This window comes from Mytilus californianus, unplaced genomic scaffold, assembly GCF_021869535.1.
Source record: "Mytilus californianus isolate M0D057914Y unplaced genomic scaffold, xbMytCali1.0.p SCAF_1, whole genome shotgun sequence".
Classification (NCBI taxonomy): domain Eukaryota; kingdom Metazoa; phylum Mollusca; class Bivalvia; order Mytilida; family Mytilidae; genus Mytilus; species Mytilus californianus.
In genome coordinates this window covers 81,736,897-81,752,855 of record NW_026262581.1, presented here as the reverse complement: position 1 = coordinate 81,752,855, position 15,959 = coordinate 81,736,897, and the positions used below count along the sequence as shown (strand labels likewise).

At 32.5% G+C, this 15,959-nt stretch overlaps 1 long non-coding RNA gene across 1 annotated transcript in view; it reads left to right on the top strand.

Annotated features, from left to right (window-relative positions):
• Positions 1-15,959, top strand: part of LOC127724622 (uncharacterized) — a 311,306-nt gene that overhangs the window by 5,248 nt on the left and 290,099 nt on the right. Inside the window, exons 2-3 of the long non-coding RNA XR_007992616.1 lie at positions 9,482-9,540; positions 10,073-10,286. This is a non-coding gene — a long non-coding RNA (uncharacterized LOC127724622). The remainder of the gene's footprint in view (positions 1-9,481; positions 9,541-10,072; positions 10,287-15,959) is intronic.

Here is a 15,959-nt window from a genome sequence, read left to right as displayed (position 1 = left end):
ATAGCATTACATTATTACAATCAATTTTAATTTCTATAGTGACAGACAAATTTTATTGACTTCATCAAGGTTTTATAACAAATAACAATATTGCACAATTAAATCAATTTTTGAGTTCATTATGGTCATTAAGAAACAGAACAGGCAACAGTATACAGCTATTTAATATGTAACTATGCAATAGATCAAAATATATTTCCCGAGGTATGAAGATCAGATCATTGTTCTATTGCCCGAAGCCAACGACTGAGGGCAATAGAACAATGAGCTGATCTTTATACCGAGGGAAATATATTTTGATCTATTGCACTGTTACACATTCAATAACTGTTTTATTACCTAATACATACTGAGTCAGTTCTAACAAATTCTTAGAAATAAAACACACGAAAGTAACAACTGTGTATTAATTATAATGTGTAAACCCAAGAATACCTTTCAACTAATCAGATTTCAGAATAAGAGGTCATAACAGGTCAGTGCAATAGACTGCACACAGGTGCAATAGAACGATAATTTCCAGTGCAATAGACCATGGAACAAAAAATGGCAGAAAAATAGCAAATAATATAGAAATATTAATAAAACAGTAAAATACTCTTTATTAGGTAATAATTACTGTTATCAACGCGCGAATAACAAGATCCATGTAATAGTAATAATGACATGCATTGACAACGTGCCAAGTAGCAAATTTCATTACAAATCATAAACACTTTGGTCAGTCCCCGATGGTGTCATCAACATGGTTCTGACATGATTCAAAACAAAAAACCTTTCAATAATTTTCCGTTTTTGAATTTAGAAATTCTTGAGAAACTTAAGTTTCAACTCCCTCAGGCAATGACTTTTCCTGTATATAATATAACATTGAATTGAACATGCACACACAAAACTAAACTATATATACTGTATATATTTTAACATTGATGGAGATAATGACAATGTATAATAGCAATAGTTATGGGTTTTAAAAAGTAAAAAAAGATCCGAAAAGGTGAAGGCTGATGAAAAAGGCACTTGGTGAGATGGATGCAGGAAGTATTTTAGTCAGGCAGTTATGATATATTAAATATGAAATCGTGTAGACCTTTTCATTCTATTCATAAGTAATGTGATCACATGCACCCTGAGGAGTACCCTGAGGTAACGAGTTGAATATTTATAACATGGGACAAGTTTTCTAAACTAGTTTTTAATTCTGTTCTTATGTCGTTATATTTAAAAAGAAATAGTTAGCATTTTCATTCCACAGACACTATAATGTATCTTATTTCCGTCATGATGATATTTAATTTTCTTGTGCCATAAGAAAAACATGTGTTGGCATTTATTTTTTCATCATAATGTCATTTTGCACGTTATAAAACGAATAGAATGGTACAATTTATTCCAGTCTCTGATTGTAGAAAGAAAAAAAATATGAATTAGCTTGGGAAAGTCTACAATAAGTGACTATTAAGTCACCCCATTTCTTTATGGATTAATTGACGTGCTTTGTATAATGGAGGAACTGATTCACGTAAATATTCCGGTGCATCGCACGATATCGACATATGGCTAAAGTTTCCAGCCCTGCCTCAGCTGATAAAATTTCTGTTTATGAAAATTTGATAAATCAGTCACTATTCTCGCTGTTTCCATTTGTAGTTTTCAACATTATCTAAACAATACCACAGTTCTTTCAGATTTTACAAACGTATTCAAATTGGGACGGATATATACTTAATGCAATTATTCAGTATTCTGTCTATTCAATCTGAACTTCAATATTCTAAGTACTCCTAATTTTTTCTTGACATTTTTAAAAATACAGTCAACTTAGTCGTTTAGTTTAGCTCTTTTAGACAGAATAACAGCTATGAGCTTATGACTTACAGATGAGCAATTTCAATCACTCTATCCATTAGTTATCTGTATGAACTGGATTTTGTAAGATAACTGAAACAAACACATCGAATATCTCAATTATAGATAGATGGTGAATATGAATTCGTTGCATACCGCAATGACTTACTTAAATTCTAGTTTTGTGAACAAATGTCAAAGCGGAGCTCAATAACTAATAAATGACTTGACTGAATAATGATTTTTTTTATTGAATACATATAATTAATGATTTTGATTGTTTCACAGTTTAGACAAAATCAATCAGTAACCAAATTCGGCATGTGCAATACTGATTACGTTGTCCTGCTGATATTATTTTAACTTTACGGCCAATGAGCCAATACACGAAACAATCTAGTATTGAATCGGTCGAAGATACAATACGTCACTACCGGTTGTATCATCGTCATTCTTATTCCTCACTGAACTTTCTATTCGTTGATTTTAGCTTGAAATTACATAAAAATGTGTCCTTTTCGATAATCATATCGTCACGTGTGAATCCAATAATGATGTATTTCCCATTTGATATAATAGTGGTCAAAATCTAAGTTAAAGTTTAAAAGCTCATAATCATAAATATTTGACTGAAACATAAACAGTTATATAGGAATCGAATTTACGTACATGAAGAGTAACTGTTCGATTGTTTTTTTCAATAGACAAGCAACTCAGATAAATAAAGCATCCCCTTTTTGAGATAAAATTGAGAATGGAAATGGGGAATGTGTCAAAGAGACAACAACCCGACCAAAGAGCAGAAAACAGCCGAAGGCAACCAATGGGTCTTCAACACAGCGAGAAAATCCGGCACCCGGAGGCGGGCTTCAGCTGGCCCCTAAACAAAAATGTGTACTAGTTCAACGAAAATGGACGTCACACTAAACTCCAAAACATAGACATTTCACTGCAAACAATGTAGTTTTAGAAACTTATCCCTATATTTCCATTGGAGATAGACCATGGATTTTTAAACTTTGTAATATTCCAAATTCTGTACAGCTGGATTTGCTAACAATTAAGTATAGATTGAGTTCAAACTATGCAAACCATTTAATCATAGTACTACTATGATAATTTTGATAACAATTATTTAAAAGCAAAAAATACACGAGAAATAGTGGAGATACAACACTATAAAAATATTTTTCTCTTAACTAGATGAATAAGCCATTAAAATCCAATGGGAGTTTGGAGTGTAGTTCTGACAAAAACTCGTAGAGTGTAGAAATCTCGTGTTATAGTTGTATAGGGAGACAGACCATTGCACTTTGATTTCAAATATATAGCTATCTCCATTTTTATCAAAAGTGGACATATAACACTATAAGATTCACACGACGATATTTGGAGAAATAAAAAAAACAAAAAAACTGACACTTTATTTATTTAAACTTCACTTAAAAATCTATGAATAGCTGAAATTCCAGATTTAGCAAAAAGCAGTGGGACCACAAGTTCGTGGTTATACTCTCATATACTATTATGATTCGGTCACAAAGTTTATGGCATCTAATATGCTACGCTGACAAATACCACGAAGTAATATTTTAAAAAGCTGCTACGAATTAATTTTATACATTATACAGTATACATTGCTAAAAGAATGTAGAAACTGAGCAATGAGTGTTCTCATTTTGTAAAAAAGCTCAAAATCAAATTATTTTACAGATCATCTCGATTCTTAAATCAACGTTATAAAGCTTTTGTTAAATTAATCTCTAGCAGGATCAAAATCAAAATCTATATCAATGTTATTTCATAGACAAAAGCTGAATTGTCATTTATCAGTTTATAGAATAAGTAAATGCAAATTAGTTTGTTTTCAAAATTTAAAAGGTTTGAAATTACAAATTACTTTATACTGTATTATATTATACTTGGATATTATTCAATCATATTTCATTATCAATCAATTTGTGTATGTAATAGTTCAAAATTTAAAACATGTAACTCGAAACCAAAAAGTTTAAGGCGTGTCTGCCGTTTAAACACAGGCGACAAGCCAAGCGACTAAAGATACGACAATAAAGTCATTCACCAATGTTACAAAAATTATTTGTCAGATTGTAAGTTCGTCGTTATCCCTATTTAGTTTCTCTCGCCAGTCTCTCTCCCTCATGTCTGTTGCCGTCAATGGTAGTATAACGTATTCTCGCACGAGATGAATGATTTATTTTGATTGTAAATGTTGAGGCACTTAATTATTTAATTGCATTAATCAAAGGTTACATTCCCATCAAAAAAAGTCCACCCTCGGATTTGACCATAGACATTTAAGCTGTCCGTTTGAAACCCAAAAATGTTGATGTGGCATTAACAGCTTTGTATAGCTCCTTTAAGTTTTTATGTCCTCAAACGTTTTAAAAAAGAGGCAGATGATACCAAGTGACCATTCAAAACTCGTGTCGAAAGGAACTGACAACGCCATAATGTTGCAAAAAAAGTAAAAGACGATGAAAAGACAAACAAGTTCACAAAACAATACTTAGAAAACTAAAGATTGAGCAAAATGAACCCCACCAAACACTTGAGTTTATCTCAGTTGTTCCGGAAGGGTAAGAAGATCCTGCTCCACTTGTGGCACATGTCGAGTGCTCATTGTACGTACAAATTCGATAATGAGTCTCATTCGGAAATGTCACAATCGATGAGAAGAGGACTGGATTGTGGTTACGACAATTGGAACATATACGTGGTCATCTATGAAACAATTATTCCATAACGTAAATTAAGAATTTTCGAAGAGATGACTTCAACCTTACCACTAAGAACCCTTGGTTTCAATAACTTCCCTGTTAGCAGTGTAAAATTTCGAAACTATTGTTCTCGAGTGTACCCTATAAATGTTCTACAAGAAACATGTGTTGTATGCATGGAAATAATATCATATGTTATGTTTTACAAACACTGGGTCGCTTCTGGTGACAATCAGTTCATTAGAGTACCAGACGCCAAGACGCCATTGGTTCGGTATATTTTATGTCCAAACTTCCTCTTAAAATTATGGAATGTTGTAAAAGTTCCTTAGGCAAAGTCGACCATAAACGTTTTTGACTCTTCTGTTTAGGCTTTTGTTCCCCCAAACGGTATATATTTTGGCGCTACAAACTTAAATAATTTTGACTTTAGCATACCCGATGAAGTTTATTCCAGATACCCGTGTTTTGCGCACACATATCATATCCCGATATAGTATGTTTTCTTCTAATTTATTGAACTTTATTTTTAAAACACAAATCATGCACAGTAAAATTGATAACTAACGTTTATCTACGACTACCATTATCGCAAAGCCTTAGAAAAATAACCAGAGATTCAAAAATTTGGTTATCAGACATTTCTTTCATAAATATATTTCATTGGTCTTAACTGTTTCGTAATTAAAAATAACGCTAATTAATTTGATGCGTCCGAAGGGCTTTTTTTAGATGTTCCTTTATCAGGAAATCTCATGCAAAAAATTTGAAAACTAAGGATATAAAAGACTTTGGAAGTTGAAACCTTGGTTTTATTATAATTTCTAAATTTATGAAAGGAGATTTTAAACTGCTCTGTAATTTGACCGATTGTGTTCTATATCCGACATTTTGACTGAGTGTGAATTCGTTTTACGGGTGATCCATGCGTAGCAGGAGACGCTTGCCCTGTCGACGCACCCGGTCTAGTTATTTTTAGAGTTCATTCGATTTCCTCAGTTTTTGTGTGTTGCCTTTATTTGTTTCTTCTTAATCGGTTTATGATATTCGAGCATCGGCAAACTACTGTCGCCTTAATCTAAGTAAGGTATGATGTAAATAATATTAGTGCCAAAGTTTGTAACTTGCATCTAGGATTTTGAATTTCAAATTTCAAGTTAAAATATTGAATATCGTTTTTTAAATCTCGAATTTTTGAACGTTATATATTGAATTAACTTCAATCTATTCACTTATTAATGTTGACCTCGTTGATTTATAATGAGGAATTACGAATTTAGATATTGGATTTCGATTTTCGAAATTTTAACCTTAAATATTGAATTTCGAATTTTGAATCTCGAATGACCCATTTGGTCTTTCAAAGATTATTAAAAAAACATGAAATTAATCCTGTTAACGATGTAAAAACATTTCTGTAAATGTAGGTTAAATTCTGAATAATTTAATCGTCATACGAGAATATATTGATAATACTATTTTTGTTGTTGACATCAATGCATTTGTGTTTGGAATTGATAAGATAAATCAATTTCCAAGGAAATCGTTGCGTCGATAATGTGAACGATGAAGAACCTCAAATTGGAATACATAAATAATATTTAGGTCATATGTATATATAATTTGAATGTACATGCCACACATATTTTGCAGCATGGGTCATAAAAAAAGAAAAGGAAACAAACCCACAACTTTTGTATCATAGTTTAGAAGCAAAATCCAATTAAATCTAGTGTCTTGTTCTTAAGTGGATACTATTGTTTAATCTTTTTATTATAGATGCTTTACGACTTAATAAATACATTTTGACTTGATTCAATTAAGATATCCTTTTTGATGTTTTTTTATTTCTAAGTTGTGAGGTGTGTTAAAGTATTATAACACTGGATACTATGCATAATTAAATCCAGGAAACAGCTGCTCATCTTGATTGAATAAAATTTTCCGATTTATCTAATTTGCATAAAGGACTTTTTGAAACAGTACGCAGATGCAAGTACGTAGCGAATGGAGAAGGAAACAACTGTAAAAAGTTGACATGATGTTTTGTTACTTCTCCCAGTATTAACCGATGCATTTCTCTGTTTGTATGTGATATCTTTACTCCAATATGAGGACATTCACAGTGGCCACTTTTATGGTATAACGCAAGGTACAAATGTACTTGAATATATCTCTATAGGTGAACTGCTACTTTCATAACATAAGTATTTTTAAAACGAGAACAAGTTAAACGGCACTTTTTATACAAATGGAAAGGGAAAGGAAAACGAGAGGGAAGGGTGTACGGATTATTTTAACCCTCTTCTTGAAATTTTTGACTTGTTTAAGGATCATAATTTGTCTTGTTGTTTGGTAGCATTTTATGTATACCCATGCACTTCCCCTTTTCTTCAGATAAATGAAATTAAAAAAAAAAAAAAAATACAAGGCTGCCTCCAATCAGATAAATTACACTTTAGAAAGTAATTGCTAGTTCTTAAGGATCCCCTTGGATATATAATACTAAGCGACGATCAAGAAATGTGAATTGGGTGTAGCAAAATCGGTACATTTAACCTCGAATTAATATCACTGGATCCATACCATTGTTGGTTGATTCTTGCAAATTTGACCATAGAAGATTTTGGTATTCCCGCTGTCAGACATCCAGGGTTAACCCAAGTATTGTCATTGTGTGTTTCTGGCAAAAGTTAACCTAGAAAGACGTATCCATTCATATCGAGTTCAGAATAGGTACAGAAGTGTAAAAACTTACCTTTTTTCTCAACAGATGTAAAATATTCAGAGAATCGCAAATTTTGAAGAAAGTTGACCTGTTCGACAGTTTGAAAATTAATGTTCAATCAAGGATTTGTATAGTAAGAAAAAGAAAATGAGTACCAACCATGCTTTATCCCCTTTCACGTCGTCAAAAATAAATCTAGGGTTTCTTCTATGACCCATGCCTTGATAAAATTGATGTAAAACTCTTATAAAGCACATGTATGGTTTATTATCAACAACGGTTTCTGTAGCAGGAAGGAAATATCAGATTAAAATGAAAACTGGATCCCTCCCAATTTATGCCTGGTACGTTACGATTCATATCAGGACTACATTGATTTCTTAAGCAAGAAAAGTATCACAATTCCCTAATATAGGGTTTTGAGCTTTCTTCAAAACATTTAATAGGCATTGTTTGACGTATGTAAACATGTGTTAACATTATTCTCGGCCAATTGTAGAACTTAAATGACTTTTCATAAGCCACTCCCATTTTTGTTACGACTCCCCCTTTTATGGTGATTAACTCAGGGAAATGGAAAAATAAAGAATTTCAAAACTAATTATATATAATGCATTTAACAATGCAAATTTTATTCAAAACATGAATTAATCATATATCTATTAGAAAATATACTTTTTATCACTTATCTCCGTTTTTTGAGAGAGGAGTATGAAATCGAAAATGAAGTGTGGACCGCCCCATAGGCGGGATAAGTTGAGGTCATTTGGGTGAAAATGTAATGATTCATTCTACGAACCGTGTATTCGTACTGCAATCGTAAAAGTTTATAGTTTTTATCAGAATTACTTTAAACTTCTTATTTCATGCATAACATTTGATCAACATGGCCTGTAATACTTTTCATAACGTTTATCTGGAATAGGATCCCAGTTACGGCAACCAGTCCGGTACCCACGAATGTAGTTCTTAAAAAAAAAATATAACTTTTATTTAAAATGGTGTAGTTTTATTTTTACACAAGTTCTGTAACTGAATGTAGATTTATTTGAATGGGTAGGCTTTCTAGCTTGAATTTCTGTAAAAATTTTGATTGATTTAAATGTAATCTGGCGTCGGTACATAGAGTAAATTGCCTAAATTCTAGCCTTTATTCTTCCCCGGAAGTAGACCGACCTACCCTGTTGTCAATCAAAACAAAATTGTGCAACGGAATGCTGGTCATGAGGCACTGAGATTGCACTTAGAAACTTCGAAACAAATGCCTAACGTGAAACAGAAGTCCCAAGGTGGCTATCAAAATTATTTATTGGACAGCACCCCATTTATTTACTATGATTTTCAATGCGTTTCAATGGGGGAAATAACTGGGTCCCCGTTCCTGTCAGAGGGCATATTTTGAACACTTCAATCTGCAATTGTAAGCTTATTTGTGGAGTTACATAGATGAAATTTGGCCAGAAACTTCAAAATTCAATAAGGAAAACAATGGTGTAATTATTTTTAAAATTTGAATTAAACTTTTTAAATTAAATTGAAATTTAAATTTATGAAATTTTTAAAAAGTTTGTTTTTTAATTTAAAGTTTCAAAAGGGGTTACAGTAAGGTCATTTTGATGGTATTATGTATTCATACACTTGTAAGTTAAAATGGAGGGATTTTTCGAAAAATATCAGAATAGAATATTAGAAAAGAGCCACCTGGCAAGAAATAACAAATGTCTTATATGGGATCAGGGGACAACAAAAGATGGAAAATATGGGCTTATTTCTTTCCAGTATCCTATTTCTGGGACCTGGAAAAAGAAAAAAAGCCCATAGATTCAGTTTTATGGTTTTTAATTAGTTTTTGATAAGTTTTAAATATTAAATAAAACACTTTATGCCATTTTATGTGTCATAAAAGTTTGTGTGGGAATGCGGCTCACATTACTGAAGAGCCGCATCACATAAATAACGACAGAATATTTTGTAAACTCAGAAAATTTTGCCAGGGGCTCTCCAATTTTAAAGATTTGGGCCTGGATTTTTTTTGAAGATATAAAAGGGGTAGGGCTATAGCTTATATAAATATTTTAACTGAATGTACAACAATTTTAGACTCCTTTTTAAAGATTTTGGTGGTCCTTAAAAGGACCGTTAATTTTGTCTGTATCTTTTTCAGCAGTAGATGAATGCAGCTATATCTTCCTTGATTTTGGAACTTTTGAAGAACAGCTTCTGGTATGTATATTCTTCTTAGCAGGTATTACTCTACCATATGAATGATCGTCCATTATGCTTTTACAAATGCAGCATCAAGTTTTGGATCAGGTTGCCCTTTTTTATATCTATCTGTACGTTTACTTCGATCCTTTTCTTCCACATGAACCTTAGTCTTCTGTCCGGTGCGTTGTAAATTTGTCTTTTTCCTTTCTGGAGTATTTTGGTTTACTTTGTTCGGTTCACACTCCCTTTACATCTGGTCGAAGTGTTTCAATGAACCTTTTGAGATTTTAAAACCAATACATTCTGCTTTTTTTCACAAGGAATAAGCTGTACCATTATTCAAAGTGTGAATTATTGATGATGCCCTCCCTCCCTTCAAATTTCTAGAAAAGTTCATATTCTTTGGTAAGGAAACACTTAGTGCTCTGTTAACAGATTCACCTTTTTGAGTGTTATGATTAAATTTCATTTTCATTAATGCTTCTTCGCTAAGTTTCATTTTTAAAAGTTCCTGCATTATTAACTTGTCTTTGTTATCCATATTCAGGTTGGTTAACTTGTTTAGACCCAAGCACATGGATCTCCTATGAGCCACCAACAGTTTGAGTGTCCACCACCACACACGTATGAACTAGTGGGACATTTAGAGCAGTCACAAGTATAACAACGCACAGTAGCATTAAGCATTCAGGCAGATCCAGGATTTCCCTCGACATTTGTTAAACTGTAGGAGGTGCCGTCTTGACTGGATTTAGCTACAAGTGAGAACTTCTCTGCATCTAGCCTTTTCCATTGTATATTAAATGAACTTAGCTGACTGTTTGAAGACTAAGTCTCATGATTTATACCCTTGTTATGGGGTATGCTTCTTTGCATATGTAATTCTTATAAGATTTTTTTTTTAATTAAAAAAATAATTATAATTAATTTTTTTTCAGCAGAAATTATTTTTTAACTAGATTTCCATATCAAAAATGAATTTATCTACCATGTGCAATTTACAGAATGTAAATATCTTTTAAAATAAAAAAGTTTTGCTGATTTTAAGCATATTTTCTTCATGAATTTATGATTTTATCCGATCAATTTTCTGGTATTTGAGATGTCATAGATAAGGATCAATAACTCTGTAACTGTTGGATCAAATCTATTGAAACTTTGCACAATAACTACTGAGATGTATATCTTTATTTTAAAAGTGCAGTTTAAAGTCTGGAAAAAAAATTAAAGTCTGACAGGAATAGGATCCCAGTTACGGCAACCAGTCCGGTACCCACGAATGTAGTTCTTAAAAAAAAAATATAACTTTTATTTAAAATGGTGTAGTTTTATTATTACACAAGTTCTGTAACTGAATGTAGATTTATTTGAATGGGTAGGCTTTCTAGCTTGAATTTCTGTAAAAATTTTGATTGATTTAAATGTAATCTGGCGTCGGTACATAGAGTAAATTGCCTAAATTCTAGCCTTTATTCTTCCCCGGAAGTAGACCGACCTACCCTGTTGTCAATCAAAACAAAATTGTGCAACGGAATGCTGGTCATGAGGCACTGAGATTGCACTTAGAAACTTCGAAACAAATGCCTAACGTGAAACAGAAGTCCCAAGGTGGCTATCAAAATTATTTATTGGACAGCACCCCATTTATTTACTATGATTTTCAATGCGTTTCAATGGGGGAAATAACTGGGTCCCCGTTCCATCTAGATGTTTAGGCGATGGATATATCCGCCATTAATCAATGCACGCTGAGCATCATCGAAATGCACGATGGGTAATCACACAAAATCTCGCGCCGCACAACACATTATAATACAGTCTATGCAAAAGTACACGAGATTCCAATCCTTCTTACTATACAAGTCCTTGGTTCAATGAAGAGATATTTGACATTCTTTAAATCACGGCTTTTGGTTCATTGTTTACATTCATCATTGTATCTTCTTGAAAAATTTGATCTTGCATCTCCTTTTATCTGTTACGCATACATAGCTTCTTAATTTAAGGGGAATTACATTATTTCAAACGATTAGTTTGTAAACCTTCTTCAAATATCCTGCTCATACATATGACTTTGCCTACAAAACAGAAGGACCACTAGAATATCTTAAAATATTAACATCGTTACCTATTACCTTTCCATGGTCCAGTATCGGTCACATACTAAGCAACTATGTATAAGTTGCTTATCTGATCATATAGAGTTATTTTGTTCGGAGTATCGGAGTATCGGACAGTAAACAAATCATGTATTGGCTTGAACCGTCTCAAGTTCATTATTGTATAGAAAAATGTAAAGCGTTTGCTACGAGAGACTGATGGATGGTCACAATTTATTTGAACACTATACAAATCTTAGTGATGGTGATGACAGTAGCTTTCATTTTGCTATGAGTGACTTGATTGAGGAAACGATATTATGAAGAATAGATTGTCCAATTCCCGACAATGGAAATTTCAAAACTATAGCCGTTTTGGAAAAGAAAGAAAAGACCGACTTACTACAAACAAACTTTTCATTGAATATAAAGATTTATTACTTCCAATTATCTAATTTGGTGTTTAGATGATATATTCCGAAATAATGGAGACATGCTATTTTTGTGTTCGTATTTTAAATGTACAGAAGTGATGATCCAAGTGATACTCGCAAAATATATAACTTCAGCCAAAGGTTACTTTCCTGGTCGCTAGAAATAAAGGTCTAGACAATATCAGCTAAAAGATGTTCAAATATCATGAATCGATTAAGAAAACAAATCAAGGTAACACACCATAATCAATTACAATCGACAGAATCGTTGCATTGCATTAAGTTATTGAAGAAAAAGCACTGAAAAATCGTAAAGGAAATGAAGGATTACCACATTATTACATACACTGAAATTGTTTCTCTCGACAAACGGCACTGATTTTGATTTATCTTTTGATTCTTAAAGAGAGGCGAAAGATAACCAAAGGGACATTCAAACTCACAAGTCGAAAACAAACTGACAATGCCATGGCAACAGTAACAAAACACAACATAGAAAACTAAAGATTGAGCAACACGAACCCCACCAAAACCGGGGGTGATATCAGGTGCTCCGGAAAAGTATGCAAATCCTTTCTTCATTTTCTTTCATTTTTAGTCAATTTGAATACACAATTTAATGAAAAAGGAGGGATATCAAGTATGTGTTCATCTCATTTAACCCATAGTCTTGCTAAACAAATGAAAAAGAATATGAAGGACTCTGTTTCCAGTTCTGAATAACAAGAACAGGATAATTTCCTGACATAAATGCTATTCGATCTGTAGATTGTTGAATAACGTGAAAAGAATTTGAAATTTATTTTGGTTTCTTAGTTTTTGTTCTTCCCCGAGATTAACTGCATTGAGTACATAAAGTTGTATACTGCTGTCTAGACAAGAGTTTTACGTAAATAATTTTGTAACCTTTTTAAGTGTTAATAACGTCGATATCTGTGTTGATTCTAAAGCGTAGGAAGAGTTGATTTGGTTGACATTAACACTTTCTAATCCTTATCGTTTTTATAGGTTTTCAACACTAATTAATAACTTTCAAGACAATTGTGCGTTAAGTCCTGCATTTTTTTTTCATTTGGGATGTACAAATATTGTTAAGGACTTAAAGAAAAAAGAAATAATCTGAATAAAAGCATTTTGATTTCAGGTGCCTCTTTTATCTAATCATTGAATATTTGATGTAGATTTGTATATATTTGACCGTTTATTGTATATTAAGATTAACAAACTTTAAGATTATTCAACATACATTGCATATACGTGAATGTATTTGTCTTCCATACAGTGCCAAGTGTGTTACAAAAATATTACTAGTACACTATTAGGTAAACCATGTCATCAATAGCTTACCAGCGTGATGAAAAACTAATATATATGAAATTTTGGTGTACACGACTATAAGAATTTTCTAAAAAGAAAGAGAAAAAAGCAAGCTCTAAAATATAAAATAAAAAAAATATTGTCGAAGTTGCAATATAGCATCAAATAAACGCAGTTTCTTTTATGTTAACTCATAGCTACGTAGAATACACTTTATTACAAATTTAAGACCAATTATATGCCAAGGAAAATTAAGGTATACTTGCAGTATGTGCACCTTCTTTGGTTTCCAATAAATCAAAGAGTTCGAAACAAACATATATATTCACTTCAAATTTCACTGAAAACGAAGCTAGATAATAACATTAACTGCACCAATTTTATTTATATTGATTAATAAGTACATTGATTGCAAAATGTAGTTTAGATATTGAAATCTTTTTACTGTTTCAAGAAACCGAAAAATATTCGTTTAAAAGTGCATGTCTTCAGCAATTCCATTATACCATCTCTCTTCGCAGCGATGTTAAGGCAATTTCGTTAAGATTTTGTCAGGGGCAGATAACCCCGTAAGGACCTCATTATGTATTCATATATTCATTAATGGCGAAGATTCCGTAAGCTGCGTCTATCGATGAAACTGTATGAAATAAAATTACATACATGCCTGTTAACTAAAAACGGGTATCCATATGATGTAATTTGTTTATCGAAACACGAATATTGTATGTTTGTGCTTTAATTATTATGGCAAACAGTTGCAATAGCTGTTTTTGTTGACGAGATTGTCGGCTTGTGGACCCCGCCTCCTTTTGCAGATTAACCAATCAGTAGACGATCGCCGTCAAATAGATGTTTGTAGTTTGCAGAATGGAAAGAACCTTGCAGCGAAAAAAATTTCACTTCTATGTGAAAATCTAACCAGAAAAGTAAGTGTGAGCCTCCAAATATGTATTATTTATGAAACATACGTTGCTTGTTTTGTTAATCATTCGCTTCAGAAATCAAAAAACTGTATACTTAAAGATAAAAACGAGTTCAGTGTTGACAAGCATGATATACACGTGGTCATGGTGGTCAAAACGAAACTATAAAAAAAATGAAATTTGAATAATTTATCTAATCCCGTCAATAAATGAACAGAATATCGAATGAAACAAGATCCCTCCATTATACCGAGAGCCCATTCTCAACATTTACCCTGAAATTCGTTTCTAATTTTCGTTTAGCAGGTACCTGCCATTCGGGGAAAAAGGGGGGGGGGGGATTCCACCGTTCACTTCTCTCCGGCACCCACATTGCTGGAGCCATGACCCCTACTTTCAAAGCATGGAGCTCTTAATTTGTAACACAGGGCACACAAACTTGCTCAAAAGGAAGCCTTGCAAGACGTTATAATTATTTGGACTACCCCGCCCCCCAACTTCTAGTACTACTCCCACCATTTAATCAGTGTGAAGTCCATACTATATTATTTTCTAATTAGTGCTGTTGGTATTAATCAACTTTGAATTTAAAAGGGTGGTAAAGGGTTAATTTTATGCAATGTTTTCTATTTACCCAGTGGTTATTTTTTATTTACTTGTTTTCATGTTTTGCATGTTTTGACGGTTGACCTCTCAATACATGACATGTATCTCGTGTTTGGTTCTTTGTGCGTGCTACATGTTTCCCCTTATTCATTTCCATGTTTCCTGTCATACAATTTATTTCTCATGCTTGTCAAAAAAGTTTTGCAATTCTATTGAATATTTATGGTTCAAGTAAGTGATAAAGAACTTCAAATTTAAATGTACTATAAATGATAATTTTTTGAAATTGGATGCAACTTAAGCTGTTTAGGAAGTTAAAAGGTGACAGCAACATGATTACATCTTTATGTCCATTAAAAATTACTGCAGAAGGCTGACATGGCTGAGTATCTGGGTAATTATTTGGAAATATCCTGGACAGTGCGTCTTTCTCTGGAAAAAGCCTGTGCACCTTGAATAAATTATCTTATTATCTGTGAACCAGTATTTTTTAAATCATTACCAAGTCAGAAATATATATATAACCAATTGCAAGTTTATGTACTTAAATTGCTGGCTAAATAGAACAATTTTTAAAACATAGTCAAAATAATATTATAATTTCTTGAAAGGCTTTGTTAATGATTAACTGGGACGCCTTCCTCATGTTCCTATGACTGTCATTATTAGGAAGGAATCGCAGCAAAAAATTGAAGAAGCTTTTCATGACACAATAATATTATACTAATTAATATGTAGTTTGCTCATCAAGACTGCCCACTTTGACATATTCTTTTTATATATATGTAGGACTAAAGTGCAATGGTCATGCTAAAGTGCGATGATTTACACTTAAGTGCGATCAGATGACACGCTAAAGTGCGATGGTGTAACGGGAATGGGATTCAGGTGATGGTTTTTGTTTTTTGCTGTGTTCATATTAGTTTTTTCGTTTATTGTATTGTTTCTAAATCATGTCGTCGTTATTCTTTTATGAATTGTTTTACACAAGTCATTTCGTGATCCTGTATAGCTTTCTATGCGACGTAAGCCAAGGCTCCACATTGAAGGTC